The following is a 26,033-nucleotide window of genomic DNA, read 5'->3' on the forward strand; positions in this document are numbered from 1 at the left end:
TTGATAGAATAAAAAGAGTTCAGTATTTTTGAAATGTATCTGTAGATAGAAACAAAATATTGAGTATACTGTATGTTGTTTTTGGATAAGATGTAAGTACTTAGTCTTCAATTAACAATACGTATTTATTAATTTTTATAAGTGTACTTAGTTAAGTAATATAAATACTTTTTTCCGAATTCTATTTTTTTATCCAAGAAACTTATACCTACAATAATTGAATTCTATTCTCGAGAGAAACATTGTGCTTTGTGAGGTTTCCATTAATGTTGTCTGGCTTTTGGATGTCTTATATCTCTGTTATTTTAGGTACATTTTACTGCTTACTGGATGTTTTTACTTTTGTAATTAACGTAGTCTGAACGAAATAATCGTCTAAATAAATCTATTTGCATAAGATGTTTGAACACTTTATGTGAATAGGTGTATAAAAGAAGACGTATGGAATTTAAGTAGACATTAATTAAATTAATTAAGTATTGAATTTGAATAATTATTTTTTTAAAGATCGATTTTTTAACTTTACGAAATTCCTTCATTAAGAATATAATCGCTATATCAACCTAGACCTATGAATAGATATTTTTATTTATTGACTTGTCAGTCACTACATGAATATTTTATATTTATTAGAACAAAGTTCCATATCGCACGTTACGAAATAAGCTAAACGGAAAAAATAAGACGAAATGTTGTAACCACACTTTTTTTAACAAAAGAGCTAGGCAATATGCGCAAGATTGATTAGGTCATGATTGTCATAAGTCATAACAATCTGTTTCAGCTTAGTTATTTCAAGAACATTAAGGAATCATTAAATAAATTCCAACAATAATAAAATTGTTTTCAAATTAGAGGTAGGTATAGAATTTATATTTAGTGCCACGTTAAATTTAAACGACACCTTAAAATAATTGTTACAATATTTTGATCTGAAAAAATCTCATTATACCTTGAATCAATTGTTGCCGTCGATATCTGGAATAAATGGGCTAGTTTCGATGTTTCACTTCAATATTTTTATTTAATTGTTTTCTGTCTATTATTGCTATGAACACAATTATTTTCAATGAGCGTTTTAAACTCTTTAGATAATATAACTTTTGGCACTTGCTTTACTGTAGTAAGCAAATCCGTTTAAGCGTCGTGTGCACTGTGTTTTAGTACGAGCATCACGCGCGGCACACGTTTATCAACTAAACACATTAAAAATGCCGGTGGTTACAATATGCTACTGGGCACTGACCATTTTTCTTATTGTTGTACTGCTATCGTCAACTTCGTTACGATTATCAATTACGAGATGCGGTCGAGATGTTTTTATACACACGTGTTCAAGTTCACTAGAGCAATGTGTGATAAAGAAAATACACCTATTATAAATGCTGCTGTTCCTGAAATTGAGTTTTCAAAGCGGAATAATTGATTTCGAATGCGAATATTGAAAATATTTTACAGAGATTTTAGTTATGCTTTCGTTTAATATATATATGTAGGTATATGATATATTGTGCATATGAGATCCATAATATTGAGCCAAATAATGTTTATTTTGAAAGAGTAATTCATAAAGCTAGATTAATTAAACAGAAAAATGCTGTGATCATTTGCAACATTGCGATGTAATCAGTCATTTAGAGGAGTTAATAGGACGGCATAATTTTCTAGTTTTTGTGATTATCTTGCAATGCCATACGTGTCAAATGTGGATTGCTGTGATCTTTTGAGTAGACAACTAGAAATGCTACATAGCAGGTAATTTTCTAAACATGTCTCCCTTCCCCGACACCGGTAGCGCACAAAATAGGATTTCTATGTGGTTTTCTAAGAACTAAACAGTGATATGAAAGGAAGCGACTCAACTAGTTAGCGGCAGCCGTCTAGCGTCTATTTAGAAACTTTTTGATTAAAATTTCACAAAATAGTTTGACAAAATGTTTCGTTAATTTTTTACTTTAACAAAGATTTTCTATTTTTAGGTGTCCTTGACTTATTCTATTGACCTACACAATGATTTTGTTCTTGTCTTAAATTCAATTGTCCTGATTAGTAGTACAACAATATTCAATTTAAGAAATAAATACCAGTAGGTAATAGTTGTTTTTAAGTCAGTGCTTGTTAAATTTAATAAACAAATAAAAGTGGCTGTTCATTTTTATTATTTTAAGATAAAATTATAAATTTTAATTTTCTCAACTTTCTAGGATTGTACATATTCGTGACGGCTCATGATATAATAATTGATGTCTAAGACCACAACTTCTGCTTACATTTTACTATAATATACCTAAGCATTTATAAATACATAGTTACTTAAAAAAAATACAATACTGTCATGTCATAAATTCAAATTAATTTGATGACCGGAGAGGTATTCGTTTCTCAATTTTGAGTGGTCATACACCGAAGATATTGGTAACGTCTAGACTCTAGAGTAATAATAATAAATAATAATATACCTTCAACCAAAATCCTACCATATTATATTTTGTAATAGTTACATTCTCTATTAGCTCATTGTTTAGGTATAGCAACAGCTATACGTCTTGTTTTTGACGTGACAACGTCTTAAATTAGGTTGCGACTGGGAGTCACTTATGAAAAAGTGCGCTCGGTAACGTTCGCGTTACGATGAGTCACCGAACGAGAGAGAGGCCCGCCGAATGCCTTGCGTCTCTCTCCCACTCAACTATGATCGAGAAAAAGACGTTGTCACGTAAAATCTTCGCCCGTAAAACCGACTTTACAGGCAACCATTTTTTCGATAATATACACTTCTGAATTTGATATTTTTGGTTTTATGGCATTCAAATGCTTTATAAATATAAATTTATAAAGAATAGAAAAAATTCGTTGACAAGGCGGGACTCGAACCCGCATCCTTTAACGCCAATCCGGGGCGGATGCCTGACCAACTTGGCCAGCTGTGACCGTCGCGTTGGCGTCCTACCTCGTGATCGAATTTTTTCTATTCTTTATGTACATTTCTCTCATTTAAATAAATACCTTCACCTTTTTCAGTAGGTAATAGGTATGATAACAAAATTATGTTTTACATATTCATAATGAAAATAGAAATTGATTATAGGTATTCTTCAAATTACTAGGAAACATTTATATTTTATATTGGGTATGAAAGTGTTCGCAGATATTGAAATCAGAAATGAGAAGAAAGAAGATGAGATAACATGTTATTGTTGATTGAATCTCAGATCTCTGTTTATTTTATTATAAATATTGAATATGTTGTAATATTGATAAGGAAATTCAGCGATATATTAATATTTAATTAATACTATATATATGTCTATTATACATATAATAGAGATTAAATATTATCTCACTGAACTTCACAGCAAATCCCATCAGAGTTGATTCAAATTTAAATTACCTGAAAAAATATCTGCAACATTTCACGAGAAAATTATGGAAATTTTCACGCTTTCTTTTTTCATGAATACCGAGAGAGGTATCATACATATTCATAGTCAACTTGGCTCATCAGCATCCAATATAGCAGATTTTATAAATAATAAATAATTAGTTAATTTTAATAATAAATACGTAACATAATGTAAACATTTTAGATTAGGTATTAACTTTCTATCTATATTGACAATAGACAAGTGTAAGTTTAGAAATTAAAAATGTTAACTAATTTTAAACGCGATTTATTCATTATATTAATATTATCCTGACGTTTCCCCGTGACCAGGATCTAAAATCTTTACTTTGTAAAATTTTTAAGTATAGGTAATACTCGCGTAAAATCAAGCACTAGAAAATACTAAGTGTAAGTTTATTAACATCTTTGTAGATTCATTCATTTATGTTATTGTTGTGTGATGTGTCGTCATAATATCCACAATGTGCACTTGTAGGTGGCCACTATTCAAATTTAAGATGCCTTGAATGTTAAAGAGAACAAACATTTGCTTTTACGTTTTAGAGTGTTCATCGTTGTTAGCTTTGTAAACAGTAGATGCTAGTCATGCATTAAGTGTACAATAAATCTTCTTGTTTCTGTTTTTTCAATTATGACCAAAGATCTAAACAAGTGTAACACTTAAGGCAATTAAATAGGCGCTACGATTTTTATATTTCAGAGCAATTAACACTTATTCGTATATTCATGATTTTGCAAGCATAATAAAAAATAATCTTAAATTAGTTAAAAAAAAATATAACTATTTTTATTAGTAACGAAAAGTAAAATCCTAAAAAAAATATTATGTAAATATGTTTATTTAATACGTTATATATATAATTATATACGACCACAAATAACATTTTTGTTAGAAAATACCCCTTGACTTGATGTGTTACAGCCGTAATATGTTCAAAAATTTTAATCTAGTTAGATCCATGAATAACTGACCTAACTTATGTAAGTGAAATTTAGGCAGTCTCCCATAATGCAGGATAAACCAGCTTAGGACTTAATAAATGATGAAATACGATTCTCGTAAACAAGATGTCAGATTGAAAACGAAATTAATTTTAGTAGGTAACTTCTCGGCATAAGACATAATTTTATAGGCCGAAGACGCCATAATCTCTTGTTAATAATTAATATTTGTATAAATAATTGTCGGTATTAGTTGAATTTTTTTTATAAACACTATCAAAAGCTTGATAACTCAGATTACTTGATAACTCAGATCTCAGGATCAGGAATCGTGGACAATGGCGTTATACAATTTACGTAAATTCTAAAAATACTTTTCCTGTGCCGATTTCTATAAAAAAGGATAAACAGATAAGGCAGTTTTCTTTATTCTTCGCGCTTCTTCGCTTTATTTTGCAAAAATAAATACAAGTTAATTAGGATTGTATTTATTGTATTGTATGTTAGGTAAATATATACTTAACAAGGAACATTGTTAACCAGGCTCCATTTTTATGATATTTAATTTTATGCCTTATTAATATTGCGGGTTGAAACGGACGGATATTATGAAATGGACTTGAATTAAAGGCAGTTTAAACTTTAAATATTTTGATGATAGTTTAGTTCTTCTGAGAGGTGTTGGTAATGGTGGTGAATATATTGTGTAAAAAGTACCTAAGATAATACCTACCTACCTATCATGCATAATAAAAGGAATTCACATTTTCATGCTTACATACGAAGAAAATGGAAGGATGTGAAAGGAATAGTATTTATTTGTATTTTATTTTGGCTACTATTTTTTTCTGTACGTCGTTTTTGTTCTGTAGAAATTGTCTGGTAATCTGTTTGGTAAATCCAATTGTTGATGTTGATCGTACGATATTGACCATTCTTGCCTGCTTTAGACAGAGTCCGAGATTTAGGCCATCTACGTAATACATGTCTATTTGTTACAATACCAACAATATATTATCTATACTTATAATTAGACATCGGATTATATGCACTAACAAAATGCCAAAATATGCATGCAAATATGCACTAAAAAAGGCCGAAATATGCACTAAAAACGACTGATATGCCTAAAATATGCACAATACAAAATCAAAAAATCTTTATTATTTTATATATTTAAATCAAAGATAAATCAAAAACAGTGAAATTTTCTTGAAATTAAGTATAGTTTTTGTGCCAAAATACAATTAAGCATTTTTACCTAATTTTTGAGCGCAAATTTGTGATGTTTGTCACCCGCGAGCACAGTGCTGCCACCTTAGACCTTTCCGGGCTAAATCTAGCCCTTTTTTGGAATTCAACCCGTGTTTTAAGTTTTTAGCTCCGAAAGGGTAATCTAGCCCTATTTTGAATGGCTCAAAATTTACTTAAAATGGAGCCCATTTTGTAATTTTTCGCCATTTTACCATGCAAAAATAGGGTTTGTTTACTCGCTGAGCGTTATAATTGGCTAATAAAGGTTTGTCGACCAATCAAAACTCCCGCTACTTAACGAAATATGCATGATTCGGGAAAAAGGCTACAATATGCACTAACGCCGTAATTAGAGAGTTTTATGCATTTGCATATGCAAATATGCAAATGCATATAATCCGATGTCTACTTATAATAAATCTGTAGAGAGGCCAATTCTGTACATGAAATATATTTAAAAAAAAACTATGAAGGGGTGATAAGGGATCGCTACTGATGCCAAAAATGCAATCAGTAAAATTTTTGTCTGTCTGTCTGTCTGTCTGTCTGTATATTCGCTATAGAAACAGAAACTACACGACGGATTTTAACCAAATTTGGCGCAATTATTCTTCATACTCCTGGGCAGGTCATAGTAAAAGAATCATGTAAATCGGTGTAGAAACACCAAAGTTATACATGAAATATAAGTCATCGCGCGTGAATACAGAATCATGCCATAAGGATTATTTTTGTGTATCAGTTGCCGCGTTCGACGCGCTTCGCGGCGGGAGCTATAAAAAGGCGGCGGGTCTGCACCCGTTTCGCGTTGTCAGTTGTCACGGCATCACGTGTGAACGGCTGAACCGATTTCGATAATTCTTTTCTATTATATTCCTTGAAGTACGAGGATGGTTCTTATGTAGAGAAAACGTAAATATGTTCCACGGGCGAAGCCGGGGCGGACCGCTAGTTTAGTATAAGCTTTTCTTATTTCTTACATTCCAGAATGAATAGATTTGAATGGCTATGCAAGTAAGCAGTTCAAACACAATAATGCATTTTGAATTTTTGAACGCTCACTATAGAAAATCTTGATCAAAATATATTATTATTATCTAGTATTTCCGGTTTATGTCGGTAGTCTAGCGAATATCCTGTGATGAATGAAAGCACAAAGCAAGTGACGTGGGTAGTACTCATAATATTTTTACTTTCAACAGGCAAATATCTTCTAATATAAGGTTAATGAACAATTATTACAATAACATAAAGACACGTATTTATAAAGTATATCAATGAATAGAATGCTGCAAAAAGACTAAGTTAAATTACTCTACGTATATTTATATCACTGTAAACAATCGATTATATAGATGCGATTCTATTACATTTACATAGATCCCATATTTATTGAAAATTACTTATTGATACTAAACCAAAGGGAATAATGAACGTTCATTATGAAAGGTTTGGATCCAGGTCTTACTAGGATTACGCCCTCATAAGTTACGGTTGAAAGCGTTTTTTAAGAACTAAATATTGAGCAACGTTTCAATAAAATAATATTGATTTTATAACACAGCAGATTTTCATATAGTACTCGATATAAAGTATAAAGAAATAATCGCAGACAAATTACCTCTCTTCTTAACTTTTATTAACAACCTAATGTAAACTTAACTGACGTTAACAAAAGCTCTAGTACAAAATTGCTAAGACGTCGCTTTTGTTATCAGCTTCCGGCCGATCTCTCCTCTGGATAATTTCCATAGTTATAAGAAAAAACAAAAGCAACAATGTTAGTGCTTCGTGTACTTAATTGATTATCCGATAAAAACATAAATCACCATGATAATATATTATGTTTTAAAATATATTTGTACTTATCTTATATTGTTTAAAAAATATTATTTTTGTTTGGTGGGAAAATTGTTTCTTAAGTATGTATATAATTTACATCCTCTATTTGACCTCCTCAGAGGTTGAATTTTGGAAGAGACGTTTGACCCTCGATTTTCTAATTGTCTGACCCTTCAAATTTCATCACCATTAGTTCACCGGTCTAACGGCGAAATCGCAAAATACTAATCTGGTTTCGGGAATATATTTTATAACATTAAGTACATAAAATTAGTTCATAGCGATAAAATTTGCCTTCGATGATATTTGAATTTTATTGAGATCTAGGTACCTAATTTATATAATGAAACACTGATAGGTAATAATTAACGTTTTTTTTGTTTCACATAAATATTATACCTACTGTTTAATGACCATTTCAAAAACACCCAATTGATACGTTTACGATATTTAGGTACACGGAACCAATTTGAAGCCGAATAGCAGTTAGACCTCGCAATAATTAAAGATACAAGGCGTCTCAATTACATTTTGATCCCCAGAATTCAATAATGGCTAAACCTATAACAGATTATTGCGAATTAAAGTGATGCGAGCCTACTGCTAATTGCAAGAGCTATCGAATGAGAATCGTGTTTTGATAATTAAGGTCTTCTAGTTTTACATACAGCAATAACGAAGATACCTAAAGCACGTGTTAACGAAGCAAAAAGTGTGCATTCAAAACTATGGGTCAAGATGAACATGGCTTGGCTGACTTTCGATCGCGAGTATTGCTTTATTATAATTCAAATGTTAGGTATATCATGAAAGTTTTTCATAAATTATTGTTTTGTACGTACTGGACGACGATGATGGATAATTATAATTTATAGCAACTATCTCTATCTATCTTATCTCTATCTAGTCATTTCATATATTATGCAACTTGAAGGATTAAACTTAATTTATATTTTTATTAAATTATATCGAATTCATCCCAATTTTCATCTTAATTCTGAGTCAAACGAAACATGCAAAATCTCCCAGACGACCTAAAAAGTATAAAAGCAAATCGACAACCGTTAAATATGCATAATTTTAGTATTTGCATTTCAGATTTCTGCTTACCATTTTTTGGCAAATTGCTCGCACCGAAACAACAAGTTTTATATACAAGAACAAACTTTGTGTCACTTTAGTATAAGAAAATAAGCTTTGATTAAACAACCGATAATGACAAAACAATTTGTATCTAATAACTAATCGCAACATTTATTATAATCATGGTATCATAAGTTGTTCATTTTTAAGCTTAAGTTACTTTTAATTATTATGAATTTACAAACGATATTAATAGATATTATGAATTTAATATTGTTAAGGTAAAACGTAACTATGTAGGTACTTGCTCCTCCGATTCATATCGTAGCAAATAATTTGGAACAAGAATATTGCTTGCTTCAATTTTGAAGAACAATACTTTGTATGAGATTTCCAAATAATAATTTAACAAGAATTTAACTTATTATTTCCGAAAATCGTTTTGAATGTCAATTATGTTCTAAATATTTTTATTTTTACGAATAATTGAAATCTCATAAGTCGTAAAATTTAGTAGAATTGTACCGTAAGCAGTTATGTCTGACGTTTTGTTGACCCGTTCGCTCGTTATTTTCCTGAAAAAAAAAACGACTTTCCATTCCGCTTTAATAGTTTCGATTTTAAAATCCCTTCACGTTAGAGCGTCGACTGAAATTTTAAAACTTGTTCATAGCACAGTTTTTCTTTTCATATTTTCACACAAAAACATCACTTCGTGTGCTGTAACTTGATGTAACCTTCTATCGACTTATATTATAATCGGCTTAGTTTCAACATATCCATTCCAAGTATTATTTTAGAGATAAAAGATAGACTTATCGTCTAGGAACTGTGACCTGTATTGAAATCACATATTAAAGAATAAAACCTGAATTAAATATACATATTATACTTACTGACGTATTTTTTTCACAGGTTTATTATTTTATGGACTCAGTTATGGTTTCGTCCAGATACGGGAAAAAATATACTTTAATGGATTATTTACATTGAAGTTTTATTATACGACTAATATTTTATTGTTGTAGGTGAAAATATAAGCAAGCTCGCAAAATTTCATTTAAAATATCTTGTTTGTACTCCATGCATATATCTTCTACCATTAGATATCACTAATTAAAATTTGTGTACGGTACCTACGAGTATCTACGAAATTTATCGAATATCTATAAATCAATGAATCGAATATCACAATCTGTCAAGCGTGAGTCAGACTCGTGACACTCAGGGTTCCGTACATCCGTTCTGCAAAAAAACAATCTAGTTTAACCTTACTTAGGTTAATCACAGTTCATACAGTCAGAAGCCTGGTGACAGACGGACAAACAGACAGACAGCAAAGTCTCAGTCACAGCCCACAGGGTCTCATTTATATCGGTATGTATAATGTAACCCTAAAAAATGAGAGCATCACATATTATGTGATGACAGTGCTAGTACAGTTAAGCAATATTTTCAACGGTACCGTGTAGGTATTAAATTGATAATTGCCTCAGAGGGTTCTAGTTCCTGGCATTCATATAAATTTAATGAATGATGCTTCATGCTTATAATATTATATATGCCTATAAATATTATCTAATTCCCATACTCCAAGCTTTGTTTAGATTTTCATTGTTCGACACGAAGGTGGCATTGTCAGAAATGTGATAATAAAATTATTCATGTAAATAATTCGTGTTTATATTTGCGTATTCATTATTTACTTTAACTTGGACGAGGCTTATTACACATTATAAGCCTTATTTATAGTCATGTTAAAAAATGGCTTATGTTCGTTATTTCAGCTATTTTGTAGTGTGCGAGCTAAGCTTTGAAATATTAATTTATGTGATTTATGAGCATACTATCCATAATTTTTATCCAACGCCGTGTTTAAGAATTTGCAATTTTTGCAAACTTTTCCGTATAAGGAAAAAATCTTGTCCCCTTGAAATTTGTGTGAAAGTAGGTATTTTTAACAAGCCAAAATAACATTATTCCTAAATTCTTATGGAATAATGGTAATAATTATTACTACTGCTAATCTATACTAGCCACTAGGTAATATTATAAAGCTGAATAATCTCAGGATTCAGGAACAACTGGTCCGATTTCAAAAATTATTTCGGTGTTAGATAGCCCATTCATCGACTAAGGCTATATTAGGCTTTATATCATCACGCTATCAACAGGAGCGGAGCCACATGGGTGAAACCGCGGAGCGCAGCTAGTCTATATATGTACTATATATTTATTTATTTATTTATTTTTTACATACATAGATTTCTTACAGCTATTTGTATTACAATATTTATAATTAACTTTAACAAAACAATACGCCAATAAAAAGGAATACCAATAATAAGACAATTAATGTGACAGTAGTTTAACATTAATATACTATATAATATTATAAAGAGGAAAGGTTTGTAATTATGTATGTACCTATGTATGGTTTTCAGTTTTCACGCATAAACTACTGGACCGATTACAAAAATCTTTTACCATTAGGAAGCTGCATCTTCACTGAGGCTACATTGCATTTAAAAAAAAATTAGAGATCCTTACCAATAATGCAATAATGTAACCCAATGTGTAAAAAATTCCTCAATAAAACTTCTGTCATCGCGTGCGCTGCGGAATCTATTGAAGATAGAACAAAAAAATATTCTACGGTATTATAGAATGGATCAAGATCTACAAGAAAGTCCGCGATACCATATAATATGTCCATCTTCAGTAGTTATGTTACTACAACAACTTTTTTACGTTTTCAAAGTAAATAGAAGTGCCGACAGTAATCAAACCATGTTATCCATACACATATATTAATCCTTATCCCATTAAATGATGTTTTATTAAGCTATTGCATAGCTTCTATCGCGGGCCTTGAGCGCGGGGACCGAAGTCCGAATCCAGAAATTTAGTAACGAAAAACCTCACGCTCCCCACTCCGATAGGCACGGAGGTGGGAGGTGTGGCTTGAAGGCATAGTATGCTTTACCGCGGCAGTCCCCGAGTGCCACACGTCTTTTCTTTTATAGACTGTTTCAATGCCAGGAAATTCTTTTTAAATGAAAAAAATTGGATATTCCATTCAAAAAATATAACGAATTTTTAAAAGCGCCAATCTACAGAAAATAGTAGGTATACTGTTCAATACAATGAGCAGGCCGTAGTGCGGGACGGAGTAAAGGTGATTTTCATGTGATTAAAAATTAAACCTAAGTATAGTCCGACCTATAGTGTCTATGCGTATAGTAGACTTTTCACTGTCACGTGATCGCTATCTATGCGGGTGAAACCGCAGGGCATTGCTAGTATTATATATGTTTAATTAATTCCGATTTAAATTTATGCTTTTCATTTTGGAAACTATGCTTTGTGAATTTATCCATGGATTTTTGTGGTTCCATTTGTTTATACGATGTCTCTTTGACGTAATGAAACACGTTCGAAAGGGTTGCGGGCGTTGGGTATAAAGCTTAGTATCTTGAAATATTTACAGCTGTTCAAAATTTATACATCTTTATTTATTACTTACGAATCTCGTCACATGGACCTAGGAGAAAACTGTAGAATGTTGATTTATTCAATGAATAGTCAAGTTTAAAACGTACATACGATCATTATTGAGAATTAAAAAAGGATTAAAATGCTATAAGGAGCTTGTCTCCGTACTTGACCGCATTATCAGTATTTGCTTATGCGCTTCCACTGAGAATGCTTGAAATGAATTAAATCTTTTCCTTGATAGTTGATACGCAATTATGAATTAATGTATGTCTGTTTGTTCCTCTTTCTTGGGATAATTTGATAATACTTTGCTGTGATGTAGCTAATAATACTAGAAATACAATATAATATGCTAGAGATGAGCTTGCATTTTCCCGCGGGTTCTTCCGGTGGTAAAACTGCGCGGTACAGCTGGTAAAATGTATTTACTTATTCTAAAAAATGAAACAAGATGATATTGAATAAGGTAATTAATGAAAAAGTATTTTCGTGACATTTCTTAATTAATACAAGCACTGTCTGGATATTTATTAATACTTTGTTCTTTATTACTTTAAAGTGCTTTACATTTAACACAAATTAGGTGCTGAAGAGTCAACGAGGTGACGAGGTATGCCTAGTAACTGCTAGAGCTGCGAAGTCGAGCGAGATTATATATTTTAGAGTTTAATAAAACTTTATTAAATCTTCAGTACTTACTGAATTAACATTTTATAAAAAATATTGTACTCAATGCTTATGCCACTAATGCTTTCGTTATCATTCCGTTCGATCAGTTCCAAACGATAGTCGTTCAGCTGTTATTTGTTTTTCACCTTTGTCCTTAGAAACCATTTTTTATTCTATGATACACAATTTAAATCTAATCTAAATATCTCTTTGATAAACTTAGGACAGTCAAGTTTTAATTTATCCAAAATATATCTACCAATGGTTAACATGTGGGACCTAAAACAATTATTTATTCTGCGCTTAAGCCTAACAAATTATTCACGCTGTCAACCATTTGTATAATGATAGCCATTAGTGACATGGAGAACAATATTATATTTAAAAATAATACGTTTATTTTATGTAAGGTAACTAAATAAAATTTAATAATGTTACAAGCTTGTTACAAGCAATAAAAATTCTGAAATTGCGAAGAAAAGCAAACAGCAGACAAACACTAATAAAATACTTTTTATTACAAGAAAATAAAAGAGAGCTCAAATATATACCTAATACAAGAAGTTTAAATGAAACAAGATTTGTTTTCCAATATAAGTACATAAGAGCCAAGAGGCAAAAAGAAGACATGTAGAGATTGTCTAATCTAAAAATGAACGCCCCTCCACTAAACTTAATTGTTTCAATGTGTGAGGACAAATAATTATTGAACCACTTTATATGTGTGCGCGCGTCGATTCTACTGCAAACTTTGACACTCGCGCACTGATTTGTCAACTAATCGGGCGATCAGTTCAGGTGCCTAGCATTGTATGGCGGGGAGAGCGCGCTATGTACGGAATGACACGTCCGTTCTGTCGTGCATCGCGTCATTTATGCACTAGTTGGCCAACTGGTCCTGTCGTTCGGGCATGGACGGGACTGGAGGACTGAACGACCAATGAGGCAGACCAATTTGTGTGTATTGCGTCTATACACGTACTTTGAATGTGAGCGTAAACACAGTGGAGGGGCGTTCATTTTTAGATTAGACAATCTATACCTATGAATGAATATGATATTTATTTTAAACTTCTTAAATAAAAAATCTTCTCGTTTTGCCGGTTATAACACATATTAAACGTTCTCTCTAACAAATCCTTTAAGAATTCAATTGTTCACTTTGCTGTGATCTTGTCATCACGTGTATATGTATATGTAGGTCCATTTTAGGTACCTACTGTAAACACAACAGTATCTAAGAGGTTTATCATGTTTCCGAGGAAACTATATGCACCCTACTTACTATTATTTATAGAGCCTCTACCGTCTACGGGCTACGAAAGCAGACAAATCGATGATCTGTTTATTAGATCTGGGACATTCCTGATAGTTGGTATAATTATTAACTTATTCAGTTTGAAAAGTCATTAATACTCTTTGAGATTATCGTTCATATCAATTAGCCATAGTATAAATAATTTTATTAGTGGGCGTACCCTGTAGTTAGCTTCGCACATCGTCTACTGACTCAGAAGATAAAATGAAGATAATCTTCAGAATGGATTAAAATTATTTTTTTATTGTAAAAAGAAGACTACTTTTAGGTTAAGATGCTTAACTTAAAGAATTTCTGAAATTATTTATTGCGAAATTGTAATATCGCATTATGACTGTTCATAACATTATTAGCGTCACAGATTTTGTTTTTGGTTATTTTTCTTTTTGCCACGTTAAACCACTGTTTATTACACGTTTATTATGTGTAGACATCAGTGACAACTTTTATATACTACTTAGGATACTAATTGTATTTTCAAGGACAAGGACATGTTCAGATTATGTTTATATGAACAAAAACGTCTGGAGCCCGAAGGCATCAATTAAAAGTTTATTTACATATCGTATGAACTTTATATATGGACTCGTTAAGTATAATTCATTAAAAATTAAAATCTACCAAAGTAGATTTCAGATTATACTTTATCGCCGTCGTAATAATTGCTTATGAAGCTCTTTATATTGTGCTTAATTGTATGATAAAGAACTATTGAGCAACCCGATAGATTTTGAAAAATAAAAACTTTTGAAGTCAATAACATAGACTTAAAGTACACTATAGTACATATATAGTTCAAAAACTTTTCCATAAAGAAGGTGTAAATGCAAAGCTTCGAGCGTTTCATGGACTGGCTGGACGTGAACTAGGTATATAAAAATGCATGATTTGATATTTTTCATCTAAACACATCACATGCCCGCTTACATTACCGTAGGTACTACTTATAACATCTCAACATTTGTCAGAGTTTACGAGAACATTGCATAAACACTAGATATTATGATATACCGTCATAATTATTGTGCGCAACCACGGATGTACTAAAACTAGCAAACAAGTCTGCACCCGAAAGCTTCACTACATAGTATAAAACAAAGTCGCTTTCTCTGTCCCCATTTCCCTATGTCCCTTTATATGCTTAAATTTTTAAAACTACGCAACGGATTTTGATGCGGTTTTTAGGGTTCCGTAGCCAAAATGGCAAAAACGGAACCCTTATAGTTTCGTCATGTCCGTCTGTCCGTCTGTCCGTCTGTCCGTCTGTCACAGCCGATTTACTCGGAAACTATAAGTACTACAGTGATGAAATTTGATGGGAATATGTGTTGTATGAACCGCTACAAAAATATGACACTAAATAGTAAAAAAAAGAATTGGGGGTGGGGCCCCCCATACATGTAACTGAGGGATGAAATTTTTTTTTTCGATGTACATACCCGTGTGGGGTATCAATGGAAAGGTCTTTTAAAATGATATAAAGTTTTCTAAAAAACATTTTTCTTAAAGTGAACGGTTTTTGAGATATCAGCTCTCAAAGTCGTAAAAAGTATGTCCCCCCCCCTCTATTTTTATAACTACGGGGTATAAAATTCTAAAAAAAATAGAGGTGATGCATGCTAATTAACTCTTTCAACGATTTTTGGTTTGATCAAAGTATCTCTTATAGTTTTTGAGATAGGTTGATTTAACTGTAATTTATTATATTTGCTGCTACGGAACCCTTTGTGCGCGAGCCCGACTCGCACTTGGCCGGTTTTTTCTTAAATAGATAGAGTGACTCAAGAGGAAGGTTTTAGTATATAATTTATTAGGTTTTAAGCAAAGCGGGCGAAGCCGCGGGCGGTAAGCTAGTTATAGGTACATGAAGGAACAGCTTTCACAAATCTACTTTAGACACTAATATTCTTTTTGTAGAATATTTTTACACATATAAAATACATTTTTTTTGAATCTTCACATCGTTCGCCATTAATACTTCAAAGATTGTCTCGAATGGCAAATGACATTGGCCTTTTGAGCTTTTATGTTATTTTGCGAGTCTCTGATTTATGTTTCTGATAAAATAACAGATTATGGCAAAAAGTTTAATAATAGGTACTGCGATATTACCTTAATTATTAGATTACTAGAGGTCCGCCCCGGCTTCGCCCGTGGTACATATTTCGCAATAAAAGGTAGCCTATGTCCTTTCTCGGGTATCAAAATATCTCCATACCAAATTTCATGCAAATTGGTTCAGTAGTTTAGGCGTGATTGAGTAACAGACAGACAGATAGAGTTACTTTCGCATTTATAATATTAAGTATGGATTGTGCCACTTTATGTAACTTTGTGACATTTATATGGCTTGAGAATTAATAATAATTGAAGAATTTTATCTCAGCGGCCTTAATTGAATGGAAAGATAATAAGCTTTTGCAAACTTGAGAGTGAAATTCCCAAGTGTGATTTAGCTTCTCATGAGTTTTAACAAGGCTGCCACGGATAATCATATTATTATTGTAATGAAATTATACAATAATATGATTATCCGTTCGAAATTAATGTATCGCCTATCGGTATCGGGCAAATGCTTTAAATGTATAATGTACATAATGAATCTGTTTAACATAAAACTGATGAGTCAATGATGGAGCTTTTATTTACCTATCACAAATATAAATCTTGATAAATCATTTTTTTCCTGTTTGTCATAGATTTTATTCAGTGAATAAGCACATCTTTTTGGATTCTAAACAATAGCAATTTTCCAAGATAAAACATATTGGTACATTATTTATTACATATCTAATATTATAAGATTATACTCGGATTTTACAAGGGATAATATGTACTCACTTATTAAAAAACGAATATTTTTATAGCAATTTTTCAAGTTTCAAAATGTTACAGATGCAATTAAGCGCCTGTGAAAAGGGATTAGCTGAAGCAATTATGACAGATTTTCTTAAAAACAAGTTTAATAACGAAGAAATTTATCGCGGCTTCGCCTACGTAGTCTGTGGACAGTGGAAGTATCATAATCTCGAACTATCTTGGTACCTGTGCTTGGTACCAAATTTTATATCTGTCGCAAGAAGAGAGTCAGAATAACTTTCACCTTTATAATATTAAAAGTAAAGATTTTCTTAAAAACATGTTTAGTAACGAAGAATTTTATAAAAGACTAGCTTTCTTGCATACATGTGAAGTATCCCATGTCTTTTCTTGGATCTTCTTCCAAATCGGTGCACTACCTAGTTCGGGAGGGTCCGGACTGATAGACAGAAGTAAGTTCGCACTTATAATGAGTTGCTATTTAAATTTATAAAATATATTTCTGTTAACTGGAAATGAAGAGTGAATGCGAGATTGGATAACCAAACACTAATTAATAATAATTACTTTTAAAATCGTTAAACATTTCAATTAATTCTTATATCCGATGGAAATTAAAGTAAGCTGAATAACATAGAATAAAATCTAATTGACAATATTATAACAATTCAAACAGTTCAAATCTTGGCCAATTCAATTTTAATTGAACAAAGAAACTGTATAAGGTTTATAATATACAATATCTATTTGGAACATGAAGAATACAATACTTATAGGTACATTATACAATCTATGTATTGTAGGTACGCAAAAATGCGACACATTCTATTTGAGCTAAGTTCTCGGATATCTATAAAAATATCTTGAAAGGAATCCAACTAGTGTTCCTTTTATAATAATCATTTCTATTGAAGTCTTTCAGTTCTTTATTCGCAATTCGAGGTATTTATATATAGTGTTAGTGGGTACCTGCTCCAAACATTCTACCAATCTTATGAAAATATTGATCTTTCCCTTACCGTATTTTGATAGCATAACGAAAACAATAGCGCGCCTTTATGTTGAGATATTATAGCACAAATGTATGAATGTCACGCTTGGAGTTTGATATTTTTTTAATTACTATTTTTTATTTTCTTGTTTGATCTAATATCTCAGTATCATACCTATACATTTATTTAAGGACAGGAAATTAAAGCACTTAAGCATTTTTTACATATTTTATTATTCATTCCGATGTGTCTGAACACTAAAGCGAACGTGGTCACGGGGAGAGTGCTTTAAAAAGTATTTGAATCCTTGATCTTTTGGATGAAATTTTATTCTTTGTATACAGTTCTTCTAAGCTCTAGTTCCACATATATTCAACTAAGACAAATTGTGTCGTATAACCTAGGTCTCCCTAATCTTATCTTAATCTATTCTCCGGTTGAAATTACCCAATTTAGGACCTCTTTGACCTTAAGGGACCTGTTCGGTGTAGCAGTTATTTCCTCTGCCTATATTTCGAGACGATTTCTATTACAGAGAAAAATGGCCTTTGCTGACTGTCGATGAAATGACCGGAATGCCAATTTATAAGGTATATAAGACTGTCCTTTTTGCAATCTTTCATATGCCTAAACATTTTTTATATTTTTCATACGTCACCAGAAAAAAATAATAAGATTGGGTATTTAAATTTTTAATTAATTGTATTATTATATTGTTCTTAATCTATGAATTATTAATAACTGTCCGTATACATACGAACGAAAATTTATAATTTGAGAAATCATTTAAAAGTCTCCTAAATTATCAAAGGAAAGATGATCTTAATAATTATTTTGTTTAAAAACTAGCGTGCCCGTCGGGGAATGTAAATTAAAAACATATTTTGGTAGATACAATTCGGTTGTATAATAAAGCCTGGGTCGCTTGTAGCTAACGCTGTCTTGTCTCAGTTCAAATTGTACAAATATAATAATGAAAGTAACATTAATAAGTCCGTTTTTTCGTAATAAATTCTAATTCGTTTTGTTTAATTTTATAACTCTATCTATTTTTTTAGTTATTATTTTTTACATAAAATAATAATCGTAAAAATAAATCAATAGCTTTATTACTACCTAAGGATTGTTTTTAATGAATTTGAGGGTGAGATTTAAGACAGTATCGAGCTTTGAACTATATAAATATTTGTGGCAGGAAGAGGGAAAGAGAAACAAACAGCTTATAAAATAACGAAATTATATTAGTATCTAGTATCTACTACTAGTAAGTAAGTAAGCATCAGTAGTAACTCATGCCAAATGAAGGAGGAAATATTATAGATTATGTAAAATACCACAAAAACCTTTCATAGGTCTCTTTCAAGGTCTCTTTTATTTATATTTCGTTTTTATAGCAGTCGTTTCTGTCACATAATATATCTGTGCCTCCAGTGAATAAGGGAATAACTCAAAAACAGCACTTTTCAGGAGAGACAAAAAACTATGTATCAATACTAAATCTTTATTAATTCAAAATTTTAAGCTTGTATGTGTAAGATATGATGTTAGACTATATTTTTACATATGAACACATATTGTAACAACCCCAGAAATATACTTTTTTCGTGTTTTTTTGTAGTTGTGGCCTTATGAACGAGTACTTCATGGAATAACTCAATATATTCACATAATTTTTTTTTTACTCTTTGCAATATAACGACTTATGCCCTTATGCACTATATTCATAATCGCACAACACGACTTATATTATTGCCAGTTTTGGTTTTATAGAAATGATGTGACTTATTATGCTTGAAATTTGTGTACTTTATGACTCAATTGAGGCTTTTTAGTGGAAAAACTATGCACGTAGCTTGTAAAACGAATGAAATCAACGGGTTTTTTTTATCGTTATTAGATAATAAAAACAAAACATCATTTAGGTATTTATGCATTTAACCCTAGAAGTCCAATCTACGTAAATTTGACGTATGAACTCTTCTATATTTACCATCGAATCGCTGCAAAATCCAGAACCAACTTATTAGCCGTCGAGACCTAGCAGTACATAGTTGGCTCATCCATGTAAATTCCGCCATTTGGTTGTAAAGAGGATGTTGTGCGTCATTTTGACGTATAATTGGGCTTTTCGTAACTTTTAAAATTGTTTCAAATTTTTATTTTGTGATTTATTTGAATAATTTTTTTCCAAGTCACGTTTCACATGATATCTATAGTATTATACTATAGATTGAGTATAAAATGGGATCCAGACAACTTTTATACTAGGACGAAACCTTCAATTTTAGTAAATGACGATTATTGTCCTCCGCTGGATTTGGACTTCAAGCAAAGGGATTGGGTGGCTGAAGATGTTGTCCGGAGTAAAACCGAATATGTTATGGGGTTTTGTTACCCATGTATAATGAAATTCGTAGATTGTAAAATAAACCTTTAATCGATCTTTCAATAATACAGTACTATGTTGTTAATGCTATACAATGTTTCACCAATCACCACAATGAGTCTAGTCTGTACAGGTTAGCAGGAGACAATCATTGAGTATTGGTATTAAATACGTATCAACTGCGTATTGCGTTTTGCGTATTAACTATTGTCCTAGTGAATCATTTTCACTATCGTCGAATCAATTTAAAATTCGATCAAGTGCGTTCCGTTTCGGAACGCCACAGATAATAAAATATAGAAAATAAAAGTGGCAACGCCACAATGTCATGGTGGTATACATTGAGGATACAAGCACTATAAAGAGATAAGAGAAGCCCGAAAACCATATTCCTGTATGTTCAGTTAATACAGGAAAAGTTATAGGTGGTCAGTGGCGATATTTTACGGCATGATATAGAATACAATTTCTATATCATATAATATCAAAATAATGTAGATAAATGCTAATGCTTCCTTCTAGGGAAGAGCGCTCCATCATAGGCCACATCTCAGCTTACCATCAGGCGAGATCGTGGTCAAGCGCTTCCCTATCATACAATAAAAAAAAAAATAAATAAAGAAAATACAATGAACCGCAAAGATTTTATGAAAAAATTAAGCACAGATTTGAAGGTACCTTGGATGCAAATACGACTTGTGGCACGCACTTTGAAGAGACTCTACGTGACAATAGCCCAAAATTTCAAAATATGTGGTACCAGAGTATCCATAAAATGTTTACGAAAATGCAGGACCAAAGAAGTATCGATATTGCGGATTTTTTTCCTATAAAAAAGGCAAATTACCAAAGCACAGTGGCTAAAACGCTATATGCGGAGAAAACAATATTCATAAATTGTCAAGACTGGTTATAAATACTTTTTTTTATGCGACTATTATAGACTATAGTATTATTGTCTTGATTATTGTAGTTAGATAATTATTTTGAAAAAAGATTAAAAACGAGTTATTTTTTAAAAACTTACCCAATTATAAGAAGAAAATATAAGTTAAACATTTTTGTTTGCTTTTTTTAGATGATTCAATTATCGTTCTGTATTTATATAAACATAGAGTATAATATCATTAAATGTACTTAATGTGTTAACTGTATTTTTAATATCTATTGCAAAAAATAGTTAATTTCCATAGAAATATATTAGTATCCCAAGTTAACTGATAAATACCTTTTTTAAAAAATATAAAGATTTGTTGTTGCAGATTTATTGAAAAAAACGATTTAAAAAAAATAAGGAATAGTGTGTGTTGTTTCCGTGCAGTATTCAATTAATAGACCAATAGCAACACGGCATTAATGCCAAACTGTCTCATGTCGTCACTTGAACCAATGACACTAAAAGAGTTGTTCCTTTACGCTCATGTTAGAAAAATGACACAAATGCGTTTATACTAAAATAGTGTTAGGACTGATGGAACAAAATGAATTAAGTCTTTATTCAAAAAGTATAACTACACATATGTCTTTGTGTTCGTGGGTACTTTTGACTCGAGACGAATAGTTCCTTTGCGATTGCCTAAAATGATGGATAAGGTAACTTATACCGTTAATCACACCCTACTTATACCGTTTGGGTCATTCGAAAAAATGGGTTAGGACGCAGCTAGAGATATGACCTTTTGATATGTTGTGTATTTTGACGAGCTGAATCCAATGGTGCAATAAAAACCAAAGGGAATAACTCGTCTTACTCCCTTATTCACTGGAGGCACAGATATATTCCTTCCAGAAAGCGCCTTTTATGCAGAGACGGTATTTGTATTGATGAGTAGCGATTATAGAATCGCTTTGGGTACCGGCAACCGACAGGACTCCAAAATACAATACGTACGATAGAACATTATGCATTTAAGAGTACACCAATTCGAATATTTGTATCGTACAACAGTAAGATAAATATTAATTAAAACTATGAAACAACCAATTTATTAAACTTTACACATGCTAAAAAATGTTAGCCAAAAAAACAGATTCCTGATTGCGGTCTAGCGCTTGTTCTGTACCTACTTAAAAAATATAAAAGCCACTCACTAGACTATGATCTTCTCGATGATATTACATGAATCTGTATTTGGTAGTCTAAGTAGATGGAAGAATAAAACATAAAAAAATACTATGTATTTTTATAACAAAATATCTATCTAATTTCTATGTTGTGGCATGTTTCTTAACTACTAAGTATAGCAATTATTTTAAAAGACGACTGGTACTTTCAGCTTGCCATATTACTTTGTTCTCACAACTTTATTTAAGGCACCCTTTCTTCCATTAAAGAGATTTACAGGCAGTTGAAGAACTATACTTTTGGTATTCACACATTTGTGAGCACTGTAGTCTGTAAGATAATATATTTAAACTTTTACCACCTCGGAAACTTTACGCCACATAACCTGTAATAAGCGTAAAATTCATACATAGGTATTATTATTATGCTAATGTACATTATTATACTAAAAATAATCATTAAAACTCTTTAAATAAACTGTGTCAAAAAACAATAATGACATTAAATCGAAGTTTCAATTATCTTCTATAATATAAAAATGAATCGCAAAATGTGTTGGTAAGCGCATAACTCGAGAACGGGTGGACCGATTTCAATAATTCTTTTTTTATTATTTTAATTGAAGTACCAGGATGGTTCTTATGTAGAGAAAACATAAATATGTACCACGGGCGAAGCCGGGGCGGACCGCTAGTTGGTAATATAATTATTAAAGTACTGACTTACATTTTAAAAGACAAGTTATGCAAAGATATTGAAAAGACGTTGAAAGCTCTCGAGTGCTCGCTCTATGAATTAAGAAATAAATAACTATACCTAAAGCAACTTATTACTCAATAGAAATTCTTATCTTTTCGATTATAATAAAGGAAACAGGATGGGAAGAGCTTCTTTTGTTTTTGTTCATTACGAGTACATATTTAACTGAGAGTTGTAATGGGTTTCAGGCGCTGTACTTCAATATTATTATAAATTTATAAATTTTGATGTTGTCTGGCCGCGCCGTAACTTTCAACATAGATCGATTGGTGTTGGATTAAACTTTTTTTCCGAGTACCTGCTGAAAGTTTGGAACTATTAATATTTGTGCGTTTTAGAATTTTAAAAACAACTTTTCCTCACTTTTTCCAATTTGAAATAGCTAAGCTCTTTGTTTTCACTCTAACCATTAAGATAAAAGTTCTTCAATAAGACCTTTATGAATGTACGTAAATAACTTTCTTCCCAGGAAAGAGGTGGAGAATTTCATAATAAAGAATTACACTAATAATTGTTACGAGAAATTTATTTTCAGGATCAATTACATAATCTTTAAATCAAATATAGTCGTCTAAACTACGAACCTATGCTTTTTTATATATTTTTTATAGTTTTAAGTATCACGAGTGATAATAGGGTGCCGTAACGAAAAAGTAAAAACGGCACCCTATTACTGATACTTCGCTGAACTGACAGACAGACATGTCTGTGAGTTTATGCTTCCGTCCACAGACATGTATATTAAAGTAGACTACGCAAGTACCGCGATCTGTATGAAAACCAAGCGTGTCATATTTTTTGTACTGACCTTGACGCGTTATGACGTCACGAGCGCTTTTTAGTGATGGTAATTTCATTTTACGTTAAATCGATTAGGCTAACCTCTTCATCAACTATCGTTTTCAGTATATCAATTGTCGGATAGGCTGTTTTTGTCAATAGTCGAACCAATCTTTATGTCCCGTTGCGTCGATCCATTTTTCTTTTATGTTCGGGTTACTTGGAAAACTGAAAAAACAAACATAGTCTAAGCAATAAGGAGTTTTCTTAAAAAACTCCCAAGATGACACTTTATCTAATGGCGTCCATGTCATAATATTTATTTTTAGTACCTTTGTATTAAAATACTTAAAAGTTCTAGGTCAAGTCGTATTAAATGACAAAAAAAATCTATGCCTTTTTTCTGAAAAATTGCTCCTTCAAATTATCATTTTTCTGTCCGATTATAAAATCGATTAGAATCGAGAACTGTTGCATCAAATGAACATCACTAACCACAAAATTGGACAGAAAAATGAGAACAGAAAAATGAGAAGACGCTATTCATTGCTTGTTATCATACGACGCGATCTTTACCGTGCCAAGTAAAAGCCGCAATGTATTCCGAATCATTTCGTATGATTTGGTATCCGTGTTTGTCACGATCGTTTTCCACAGATATTCTTTATTTGATTTTAAAATAAATAGTGCATATTCTGATTAGAAAATTACTTACCGGTGGAAGGAAACATCTCTGCTAACTCGGCCACTCACAGCTGTGGAGTTTCTACAGTTTATAACGGCGCAATTCGGCATTTTACTTTATTCAGCTTCACGTCTTTCCTTGGCGAACTGTAAGCGCGGACTGAGTGTAGGCCAGCGTCAAGTAAGTTTCATAAACGTAGTTTGGACACGGGAAGTACGTACACTCGCTTAGTCTACTAATATACATGTCTGTGCTTCCGTCTGTCACCAGAACATGTAGGTACAGTTGAGATAGAAAATTGTAAATAATCAAAGATAATGTATTTCTGTTGCTGGTATATCAACAAATAATGAAAAAGCAACGGTTGGTACGGTCATAAATAGGATGGGTGACCAAAGTTTTTATATTGCAGTTGCAGAGACTACTAAAAGTTACTACAACTTCATTGCAGAACCTACACTAACACATTTCCAAAATAAATCTAATATCAAATTATGTACTCGTATTTCCAATGGGGACGGTATTAAGTATATCATCATCACTATCATCATCATCACTACATAGTATAAAACAAAGTCGCTTTCCCTGTCCCTATGTCCCTTTGTACGCTTAAATCTTTGAAACTACGCAACGGATTTTGATGCGGTTTTTTTTAATAGATAGAGTGATTCAAGAGGAAGGTTTATATGTATAATAACATCCATTAAATAGTGGAGAAGTACTGTTATTTTTGAGGTTTCTAATGTGATGTCGTAAATTTTTACATTGTTTCCGCTTACATTGCAAACGCAGGCTGAACCCTACGAGTTTTATCAAAATAATGTACTAAGTATTGTACACATTGAAAAGGTCTACAGAAAAGTCCGCGATGGCATATATGTCTATCTCTTATGGATAACCCACAATAACTTTTTTTTGTCATTTACTTTTTACGACAAATAATGGCTTATTTTCGAAGCGATTTTAACCATTACAGCATTAATCCTTAACCAATTAAATACCTTGAATACATTGTTCATTTAATATAGATCTATATGGCCCTTTACACCGTATGATTTAAGTGAATATTTTCGAAGATATTACAGATTTAAAAATTGCGGGACTTAGCGTTTGCGGCGGTACCGGCCGGCCACCCGGTGCGGCAAGAGCGTGCCTATGTACAGGGTGTAATCGTTAAGCACGGACATATATCAAGATAGACTAAGCGAGTGTATGTACTTCCCGTGTCCAAACTACGATTATGAAACTTACTTGACGCTGGCCTACACTCAGTCCGCGCTTGCAGTTCGCCAAGGAAAGACGTGAAGCTGAATAAAGTAAAATGCCGAATTACGCCGTTATAAACTGTAGAAACTCCACAGCTGTGAGTGGCCGAGTTAGCAGAGATGTTTCCTTCCACCGGTAAGTAATTTTCTAATCAGAATATGCACTATTTATTTTAAAATCAAATAAAGAATATCTGTGGAAAACGATCGTGACAAACACGGATACCAAATCATACGAAATGATTCGGAATACATTGCGGCTTTTACTT

The 26,033-nt window shown here is 31.9% G+C and overlaps 1 protein-coding gene across 1 annotated transcript in view; it reads right to left on the minus strand.

Annotated features, from left to right (window-relative positions):
* Positions 1 to 1,208, minus strand: part of LOC149490502 (anti-apoptotic protein NR13-like) — a 35,890-nt gene extending 34,682 nt beyond the window's left edge. Inside the window, exon 1 of the mRNA XM_089705398.1 lies at positions 953 to 1,208. The gene's annotated coding sequence lies outside the window, so the exon portion shown is untranslated. The remainder of the gene's footprint in view (positions 1 to 952) is intronic.
* Between the last annotated feature and the right edge of the window lie 24,825 nt (positions 1,209 to 26,033).

This window comes from Colias philodice, chromosome 2, assembly GCF_061535455.1.
Source record: "Colias philodice isolate Cphi_HAF_F1 chromosome 2, ilColPhil1 Martin Lab GWU primary, whole genome shotgun sequence".
In the NCBI taxonomy this organism is placed as follows: Eukaryota; Metazoa; Arthropoda; class Insecta; order Lepidoptera; family Pieridae; genus Colias; species Colias philodice.